The sequence below is a fragment of the Crocodylus siamensis genome, chromosome 4 (genome assembly GCF_052110815.1).
Source record: "Crocodylus siamensis isolate JL-2025a chromosome 4, ASM5211081v1, whole genome shotgun sequence".
Lineage (NCBI taxonomy): Eukaryota > Metazoa > Chordata > Crocodylia > Crocodylidae > Crocodylus > Crocodylus siamensis.
Window position 1 is genome coordinate 29479277 of NC_143398.1, and position 9671 is coordinate 29488947.

Here is a 9671-nt window from a genome sequence, read left to right on the forward strand (position 1 = left end):
CAAGCACCACGAGCGCTCACACAGCCATACCAAGAGCCCTGCAATAACCCCTGCTAGCTCCCACAACACCCTGGGGTGGAGAGCATCTGGACCTGCTGATTTGAACATGTCCAGCCCCTCCAGAAGCTCTCTAACCCGGTCCTCCCCAACCTGAGGTCTGGAGGCATTCCTCTTGAGTCCATCTTGCATCACGGTGGGGAAGTCCCAGTCCCTGCACAAGAAAACGGGGGTGAAGAATTGGTTAAAGAGGTCTGCTTTCTCCTCTGGCTCAATCACCATATTATCCAGCGTATCTTGAAGGGGTCCCACGTTTCCTGGTGCCTTCTTCATCCTCCATATATATTTGAAAAAGTAATTTTTATTATCTTTGATGTTGGATGCTAGTCTTAGCTCTATGTCCACCTTAACTTTCCTGACAGCCCCCCTGCTAGCCCGAGCAGAGGAGGTATACTCCTCTTTGGAGATAGCACCCCCCTTCCACTGGATCTGTGCTGCCTTTTTGGCAATCAGGCATTCCCGGATGCCCTTGGTGAGCCAGGGGGGCTTTTGGGCACTCTTGCCCCCCTTGCTTTTTGTTGGGATGGTCACTCCTTGGGCCCTGAGTATCATCTCCTTAAAGAACAATCACTTGTCTTGGGCACTGAGTTCCCCTGCCCTCAAGAACCCCAGCACCTCTCCCACTAATCTCCTCAACTCATTGAAGTTGGCCCTCTTGAAGTCTAGGGCTACTGCCTTGCTCCAGGCCCTGCACTGGATGGTGAATTCGAGCAAGCAATGATTGCTATCACCCAGGTGGTCAACCTGGAGGCCCCTTACCAAGTCGTTGCCTGTGGCCAGGACCAGGTCCAACAGGGCATCTCCTCTGGTGGGACTGTGCACCAAAAATTCTCGGGCCAGCTCCTTCCCTTGGTTGGGGAGTCTGTAGTAGACCCCCACCATTAGATCCCTCTCCCCACGGCCCCCTTGTATCTTGACCCAGAGCACTTCAGCTTGCCCCTCCTCTGACCCCATTCAGCAGAGGATGTGTATTGCTCCTTGACATAGAGTGCTATGCCCCCACCTTTCCTTCCTTCTCTATCCCACCTGTAAAGCCTATAGCCCCTAATGCTAACTGCCCAATCATGGGATGAATCCCACCACGTTTCTGTAAGCCCTATTATGTCTGGGTCTGAACTGGCTATTCTGAGGGCGAGTTCCTCCTGTTTGTTCCCCATACTATGAGCATTGGTATGTAGGCATTTAAGGCCTTGCCTAGCTGCGTGTGCCACCCCCTGATTTGGGAGACTGCCTGGACCCCTGTTTCTTACCTGAGCACTCCTTGCATTTGTCACCTGTCTTGCTCGGGTGGTGTCTCCATGTCTTCCTGCGGCCGCCTCCCCAGGTGAGGCTAGGTTAAATCTCACCGTATGAGATCAGCCAACCTGGAAGAGAAGACACGCTTGTATTTAGGAGAGAGGTGAAGCCCATCCCGCCCCAGCAAGTCCCCAGCCCGAAAGCATGGGTCATTATCTAGGAACCCAAGGCCTGCCTGGTGGCACCAACTGCATAAGCACTGGTTGAGCTCGCCAATGCAGGCGTCGTGTCGCTGCCCCCATCTACTCACCGGAAGAAGAGAGGACAATACCACCTGTGCCCCTGTCTCCTTAAGCTTTTCCCCCAGAGCCCTGAAATCCTTCATAATGCAGTCAGGGTTGTCTCTTGCTGCATCATTCATTCCCACATGGATGACAACCATGGGGTACTGGTCTGCAGGTCGGATGTAGGCCGGGATCCTCTCCGTGATGTCCCTAACCCAAGCCCCAGGCATGACACTGACCTCTCATGCCATGGGGTCAGGTCGGCAGATGGGACCTTCCAGTCCTCGTAGAATGGAGTCTCTGATGACAAGGACCCGACATTTCTTCCTGCTGGTGTTCACTCTCTGCCCATTCCTTGTCATGTGGAGAGTGGCATTGTCCCCGCCGGAGGCAATTTCTCTGTCTTTCTCCATCACAGCTCCCAGGGCCTCAAACCTGTTCCCCAAGTGAACCTGTTCCACCACTCTAGGCCTAGCAGCTCTGGATTTGGACACCTTCTGCCACTCCTGTGTTGGATGCGTCTCCTGTGTTGGATGCGTCTCCTGTGGGGGCTGTACAGTGGGCAACCGAGCCTGCAGAGAACAGAAATAGGTATCAATTTCATCCTCTGCATCCCTGATCCCCCTCAGCCTGCTCACCTCAGCCTGGAGCTCCCTCACCTGCTCCTCCAGGGCCCTAAGTCATGCAACAGGAGGGGCAGGCAAGGGGACCACCAGCCCCCGATTGGTGGACAGGCTCCACTGATCAAACAGCAGACCCTTGAGCCTGGGACTCAACCCAAGCCCTGAAGAGGTAAGCCTGCTGCAATTGTTTTTCCCTGTCATCTTATTAAAAAGAAGACAAAATAAACTCAGCAAAGTGTCTTTTTCAAAACAAAAGTGCAACGCTTGTAAAACCCTCTCAAATCAATAAGTTGGATTTAAATGATCTTGGAAAAAAAGAAAACAAAACCAAAAGAAACCCCTCTTTTTTGTGTTACTGAAAAAAGTAATTGAAGCTCTTAAGAAAGCTAATGAGTTCATTGTGTTTGTGGGAAACTGATAAAGTGAAAAAAGGCAGTGAGAGCAGGGCAGTCATGCAATCCCCCTCTTTTTTATTTTTGGTTTTCAAGTGTACATGGTAACAAGCTAATGCAGGATCTTGATTGACCATACTAAAGCTCTTGGCATTCAGTGACGAGATGGAATGTACTTATTAAACAGTATAAAGAGCAGAGCAGCTGTGCTCAGGCTTATTCAGAGGGACTGTGACACCCAGGCTAATTGGCAGGTAAATTTATCTGGCCACATTGCTGTGCTGACTGAAACTTAAAAAATCTGAAATTTCCCAGCTGGTGGATTCCCTATTTGCCCTTTCAATTAAAACTCAGGTCTGCACTGAGGCTGTCATGACTTGGGCGTAGAGAATAAGAGGGACCTGTTCCTGAATGGAGATGAGAGGATATTAGCTATTTTTGTTTAATAACAGCTTGTCTTGGGAGAGACATCTCTAGGAGAAAAGAGACAGGACTAGAAAAAGGAGATCTGGGCTCTGTTCCTTCATTTGCATTGAATTTCTCTGGGTTTTTAGCAAGTTACATAGAATGTTTTCCCTCTAAATGAAGTGCCTGAAGTTCTCCATTTAGATTAGTGTTTGACACCTGAATTGATGAGCCTAGTTTTCAAGACCCACTGAGCACACGCAGCTCCTACTGCTGTCCAGTTTTAAAATGTTGGCCTTATTCTCTCAAGCACACAGATCCCATGGAGTCTGCACACAACATAAGCCTCAAATGTGGCTCTCCCTGCTGAGCTGAATTGCCACCTGAGTGCTTTATTTTCTTCATCTCTAAGATGGAGAAAATTATGCCATACTCTCAGGACAAAAGTGACTTATATTTGTAAAGCAATTGAGATTCTCTGATAGAAGTTGCAAAATGAATATGCCAACTGTCTGTGGGTGTCAACACCATGCTATAAGTCCTAGAGACAAATGATATTGGTAAGAAACTAGCAGAAGAGTTAGTTTCTTCCAGCACTGAACAAGGAACTCAGTTCTGTATAAAGGATACAGCTTTATACCTAAAATAAAGGTCTTTCCCTCTACTTTACAGTCAAGCTCATGTCTAGAACCTTCCCTCACCTCTTTCCTGCTTGACTTTAATAAGATCAGTACACACATTCTCACTCAAATTTGGCTACTATTGCAGAAGCTACTATTTCACCACCAAGATAACTGATTGAAGGCAAAATAGTCAGAAGTTCACCTGAGCCTAGCAGCAGTAGTGTAAGTAGGGTGAGAGGAGCAGAATCCCAGCCCCAGCAGCCAACTAGAAGGAGGTGCCAGAATCACCCCTGGGAAGTCATTGTCCTGGCAGGAGTAGCCCTGCACTGCTCTGCCCAGCCGTAGGAGCCAGGCAGGACCGGCTGCACCGAGCAGTGTCTCTGGGGAATGGGGACCAGTGAAGTGATTGGTATGATGCTCCCTCCACCGCACCCTAGGAAGCCTTTGCCTGAGCAGGCATAGCCCTGCACGCAATGTGTCTTGGAAAGGAAGTGCAGAAAGGGAGCAAACAGGGCACTAGGGTTTGCTCTCAAAGAGCCCAGCCACAGGGCTGCTGCCGCCTGAGCAGAGATGATGCTCTAACTGCAGCAGCAGTAACCCTGAGAAGATAAGCCTTCCTTTCCACTCCCCCACACTCCCCCCTGGGTCCAAAGTGGTTGGCATACCCCACATACCACCTGCCCCCTTGCACCACAAGGGCTCAGTGAGGTCATTACACCTTCAGTTAGTATAGTTAAGGCACACCAGTTTGGGTAGCCAACAGCACACAGCAGAGTGATATGACTGGCATCACTTCCAGCTGCCTTTCACTTCCAGAAAGACCAGGTATCCATCTATAGCTGGGTCAGCTGGAGATAGCTTCAGCACAAGTCCAGAGCAGGGTTCAAACTTAGAGCAAAACACCTTAACCACTTTGTCATTGTATCAAAGCTGCTGAAGCAGTGGGATTTAAAGCAACAAGGCATAGCACCATAGGCCTATGTTTTAAAAAGCCAGCTTTCAAGGTTTTCCACTCTCTGTGAATTTAGTACAGGGTTTCCAGGGACACCGGGCAGCAGTGCCAAGCTGCACCGCAGAAAGGGGCTCGGCCCAGCCTGGCACATTGGTGGGCTGAGGCTGACATCTGTTTGTGGGGTTAGGCAAAGAATATTTGCGGTGAAGGGATAGCACGCTATGTGAATAACAGATATAATGGCAAGAAACAAAGTCTGTTTAGGACTGACTTGCAGATGGAAAGATGTGTGTATTGTTTATAGCCCAACATTTACCCAAATCTAATGTCTAAAGGTTTTACATTATCTCCTCAGAAAGTAGATAACAAAAATGAGAAAAATATAAATCAGGTCAGTGAAAACTGAGTCTCACATAATCCCTTAGCAATTAGGAATAAAATACATCATGGGGTGAGTGTGGGTAACAGTGGTGTAGAGCCATCCTGCCCCCACACCTCGCTGGTTTGGTCACTGGAAGCCTTGCAGTGTCAATCAGGTGTAGCTTGGGAAGGCAGGGGTGGAGGAGAAATACCACTTTCCAAATGAGGAGCAGAAAGACACTGAAGGGAACTAATTGTTTACAATGATCCAACCCTAGTGATGTGCGGGGCCCGGGGCATATCAGCCTGTGCAGGGCCCATGCGGGGGGGCGGGGGTGTGGTAAGCAGCTGGAGCACAGAGCGGGGCGGGGGGGGTTAGCAACTGGAGTGTGAAGACGGCAGCACGCAGCACCCGCACAGAGTGGCGGCGCCCTCGACATGTGCCAATGTCTGCAGGGCCCTCCAAAGCGTGAGGCCTGGGGCAGTCACCCTGATTCACACCCTCAAGGGATGTCTCTGGAGCCACCGCTTCTGAAATCAGACAGGAGAACCGACAGGGAATTAAAGGGGATCGTGTGTGTGTGTGCATGCGTGCCTAGGAAAGTCCTTGATTGTTGGGCTTCTTTAGTTTTTCTTTATCTTTTTTATATGTTCTACCTTATTTAAATGTTGGGCTTGGGGTGTTGTAACTAGCATGTTCTGATGCATCTCATTCCTTTTCCTTGTGATATATTTCATGTACATTATTTTCCCCTTATCTAGCACAAAGGGTGTATTAATTATTCAGTAAGGCAATAATTTGGGTGTCAAAAAGCTTCCAGTAAGTATGAATTATAGATTAATCTATATATATTCATTTTTTGTTTTTTATGAGTTGGAGTTCTAGCCGTTCTCTCAGTGGATTATGGAGTCAATAAAAGTTCTGATTCATGCTAGCAATAAATAGAAACAGTCCAATAGTGCAGGTGCGCAGTCTCTCATTGTTGACAGAGTTTCTTGTCTTCAGGGATGAGTACTATTCTTGTTTCTTCTGGTCACAAAGGCAGACAATACTGAGGGATTCTCCTATTGCTTAAATGGTAGTTGTATCTATAGGCAAAGTGGTGGTGGCTGGCATTCTTATCACCTCATGGACTTAGCTGACATTGTTGACATGGTGGTATAGATGCTTCCTGGAATAACAGAGCATGTGGAGATATTAGGAAGCTAAGAGGAATTGTTTCCCATTTCCAACTTTTTCCACCTTTGTTGATGTTTCATTTCATGTGCCTATAATCCTGAAAAACAGGCAACTTCAGTGTCCACTGTGGACTTGAGGTCTAGAATTGGGGGGCGGGGGGCACAATACGTGGAGGGACTTTGTCTGGTCTGTGATGGGTCCCTTTGATCCACCTGGATTACAAAATCTTCAGGTCTCTGTCTTGCTGTGCATTTGTGCAGTGTAACCCTTATGCAGATCAGGGCAATGCCTCTAGCACTGCTGTCATGTCAATAATAAATAGGAATACTATTACTTCTAAGTGGTTGCACCTCTGCTGAAGCACATTGCAGGCACAATCAAGTGTCAGAACAGACCAAGCCCCCAGAGAGGGAGGCCGTTTTATTTTTTTTACAATGAAGGTGATATCTATAAAAAATAGTTGTGTTGGGGCTTGTCCTTCTAAAGGATCATATAAAACAAAGCAAATTCATCTGCCCTTACAATTCAAAGTTCAGATTATTGCAATATTTCTTCTAATATGACACACTTTTTAATGCCAAATGTTTCTTATAAAAATGGCTTATCTTCAAGTAATGTTAAAGAAGTAAAAATTTCTTTTATGCACCATGGAGATTGTAGTTTAGTAAGTGGGTCTTTCTTTGAGGTTTTATTTTTTTCTTGGCTTGAGGATCTGAAAGTTTGGGTGCATCTTAAATGTAAGGATGTCTTAATATGGAAGGAATATGCGAGTTTTAGGATAGCCATAGGATAGTTCTGTACAGTTAATTCATTTTCCCATAACCACAACATGATAATGTTGGCCTGGCTTCAGATGATGAAATTCTGTAACTTTGTAATTGTGCCACTGGGGTGGGAAGCTTCAGAGGAGCTAGGTGAGTAGTCCCTAATAGAAGGGCATTTCTTGGATCAGTGAAACCATACAGACTTTTAAACACCAGGTGCTTGTTGCAGCTGTAATTGCTCTGCTGCTGAATAACAAGATCATTCTCTGGGGATGCAAGTGTTCTTTAGTGTGAACCCTGGGAAAATAAATTATTTTTTTTCTAAAAAACAAAAATGTTATTTAGAGCTGAGCAATCATTCTTAAAAGGTGGCAGTTGCTTGACACAGCTACGGAGGTGGTGTTCTCCCAAAGGAGCTTGCACTGTTGTTATCATCATTCCTATAGGTCCAGCTGCCTTGCCAGCAGAATACAGAGCAGTCTTAATCATGGTTTGAAACCAAAAGACAGAAATTTATGATAGGAACGACAATAGTATCAGCTGTGGTAGATTCAATAAAAAAACCCTGCTGTCAGATATGCTGATAATGATAACAAGTGTTAACTCTATGAAAAATAGAATTAAATGTAATCAGACATTTGCTTTTATAACTGGCACTGGTAGAAGTCTTTAGGGACTTTGGTAAACATGTTCATATTACCAAATGTGTCTGAAGAAAGATTTAGATGTGGGCGGGTAGGGAAAAGTGTCTTCTCCTTTACTGCTGTGCCATCACACCATCACAAAATACGCTCCTGAGCTCTATAACATCCAAATTATTTTCCCTGACTCCTTCCTGTTCCATACTACAGAAGAGAAGAACAGCCAGAAACAGTAAGAAGTCATCTAGTGTTTTGTTCTAACAAGCTACATCCTAAAAATAACAGATCTCTGTGTAGTTAGGTAACATCAGCTGGTTTTGCATGTCTTCCTCCCGTGTCACAAGCTGGTGACAATGTGCTATTGCACCTTGCTGTCAGTTTTTTACTGCCCATGCTGCTTCCTTGGTTCTGGTGGACTAGGACCATTAGTAGCAAAGTTTCTTGCTGAGTGCTGGCATGAAAGGCTGTCACAGGCTGGGTATTTCACCAGGAAAAAAGTTCAGAAGGAAATTGTTGACTATTTCAACAGAATATCTAAAATGAAGTAAAGGGAAATGAGTATAAGCAGCAGATAGCACTAATGAAGCAGCCTAACTTGTCCCATACAAACAATAATCATTAGCTGTAAAACACAGCACATTTAAGATGCCAGAAAACTGAGGACAAATGCAGACAGAACTTCAGAAATATTGAAAATATGCCGCTGGGATGGAGTGTAATAGACCAGCAATTCTCAACCGGGGGTCCATGGGAGACCATGAGCAGGTTTCAGGTGGTCTGCCAAAATAAACCAGAGACAATACAAAAAATAAAAGCCATTTTACATTGCACTATTCGGACCCTTTTGCTTTCTTATTTATTTATTTTTACCAGAGAGCGTGTTCATTTTCCTACATGATATGTTGAAACCCATTGGCTTCAGTGTGTCTAAGCATGCATGGAAATTAGCACTTTCATGTTCCTAGGTTACCTAATACATTCTCCATTTACATAAAGTGTGAAGGAGCTATTTCAGTGAGATCATGAAAAGTTACACGGCACAGGGAAAATTGTTGTACGTAAACAACAAATATCAGTTATGGATACATTTTTAATTCGACCGTCAGCATCAAATCGACAAAACCCATGGAGTGATGATACCGAACTTCCACCAGCAAGTTCAACCACAGTGAGGGCTGAAGAACACCAGGGAGGTGTATGAGTAAGAAACACAAAACCATTCAACACTCTGCAAAATTTAGAAAATGCAAAGACAGCTACTTGAATATCAGTTTTATTTGTTCTGGAAGTGGAGATATACCTCAACTGCAGTATGTAATTTGTGCACAAGTACTGTTCAACGAATGTTTGAAACCCTCCAAATTACAGACATTTAATTACAAAGCATGAAATCTATAAGGACAAGCAACGTTCATTTTTTGAGTGAAAGGCCCAGGAACTGGTTGTTACTAAAGCAGTAATGAAATCTACAACTGCTGTGGATAAAAAGCTTGTAAAGACATCCTACATAGTGGCGCAGAAAATTGCTAAAGCAAAAAAATTGCATATGACTGCTGAGACTTTGATAACTCTGCGTGCTATTGAAATCGCAAGGGAAATGTTTGGAGAGGAGATGGCCAAGGTACTTGCAAAAATACCAGTTTCAAATGACATTGTCAAACGATGGATCACTTCTGTGTTTGAAAACATAGCTTCACAATGCATTGATCAGCTGCATGAGAATGACTTTGCTATACAATTAGACAGACATTTTGAAAATGTCCCATTTACTTGCCTATGTTCAGTATCTGTGGAATAAGTAGGGACCAACCAAATTCACGGGCCCCAGCAGCTGATTACACGGCTGTAACATGTCCAATTTCATGGCCATATCGTGGCCGGGGCCGCCATTTTGAAGACGGAGCAAAGTGGCCCCTCCCACACCTCTGGCTGAAGGGCACTGCGAGTCCCACCCCTTCTACCCCTCCTAGGCATCAGCTGAAAGCCCTAGCTGGAGGGCCAGAGCTGAGCTGACAGCCAAACCCAGTGAGAGGGGCTGAAAGCAAGAAGAGAAGAAAGTCTACCACTATGCTTCTTGGCCTGGGCACGGAGCTGGCTTCGCAACCTGAGTCCAGCACTGGGAGAAGGGGGGTAGAGGATGCCCTGTGCAGCTGC

General features: G+C 45.7%; 1 pseudogene; it reads right to left on the reverse strand.

The window, feature by feature from the left end:
- Positions 1-1399: 1399 nt before the first annotated feature.
- Positions 1400-9387, reverse strand: LOC149865606 (uncharacterized; annotated as a pseudogene).
- Between the last annotated feature and the right edge of the window lie 284 nt (positions 9388-9671).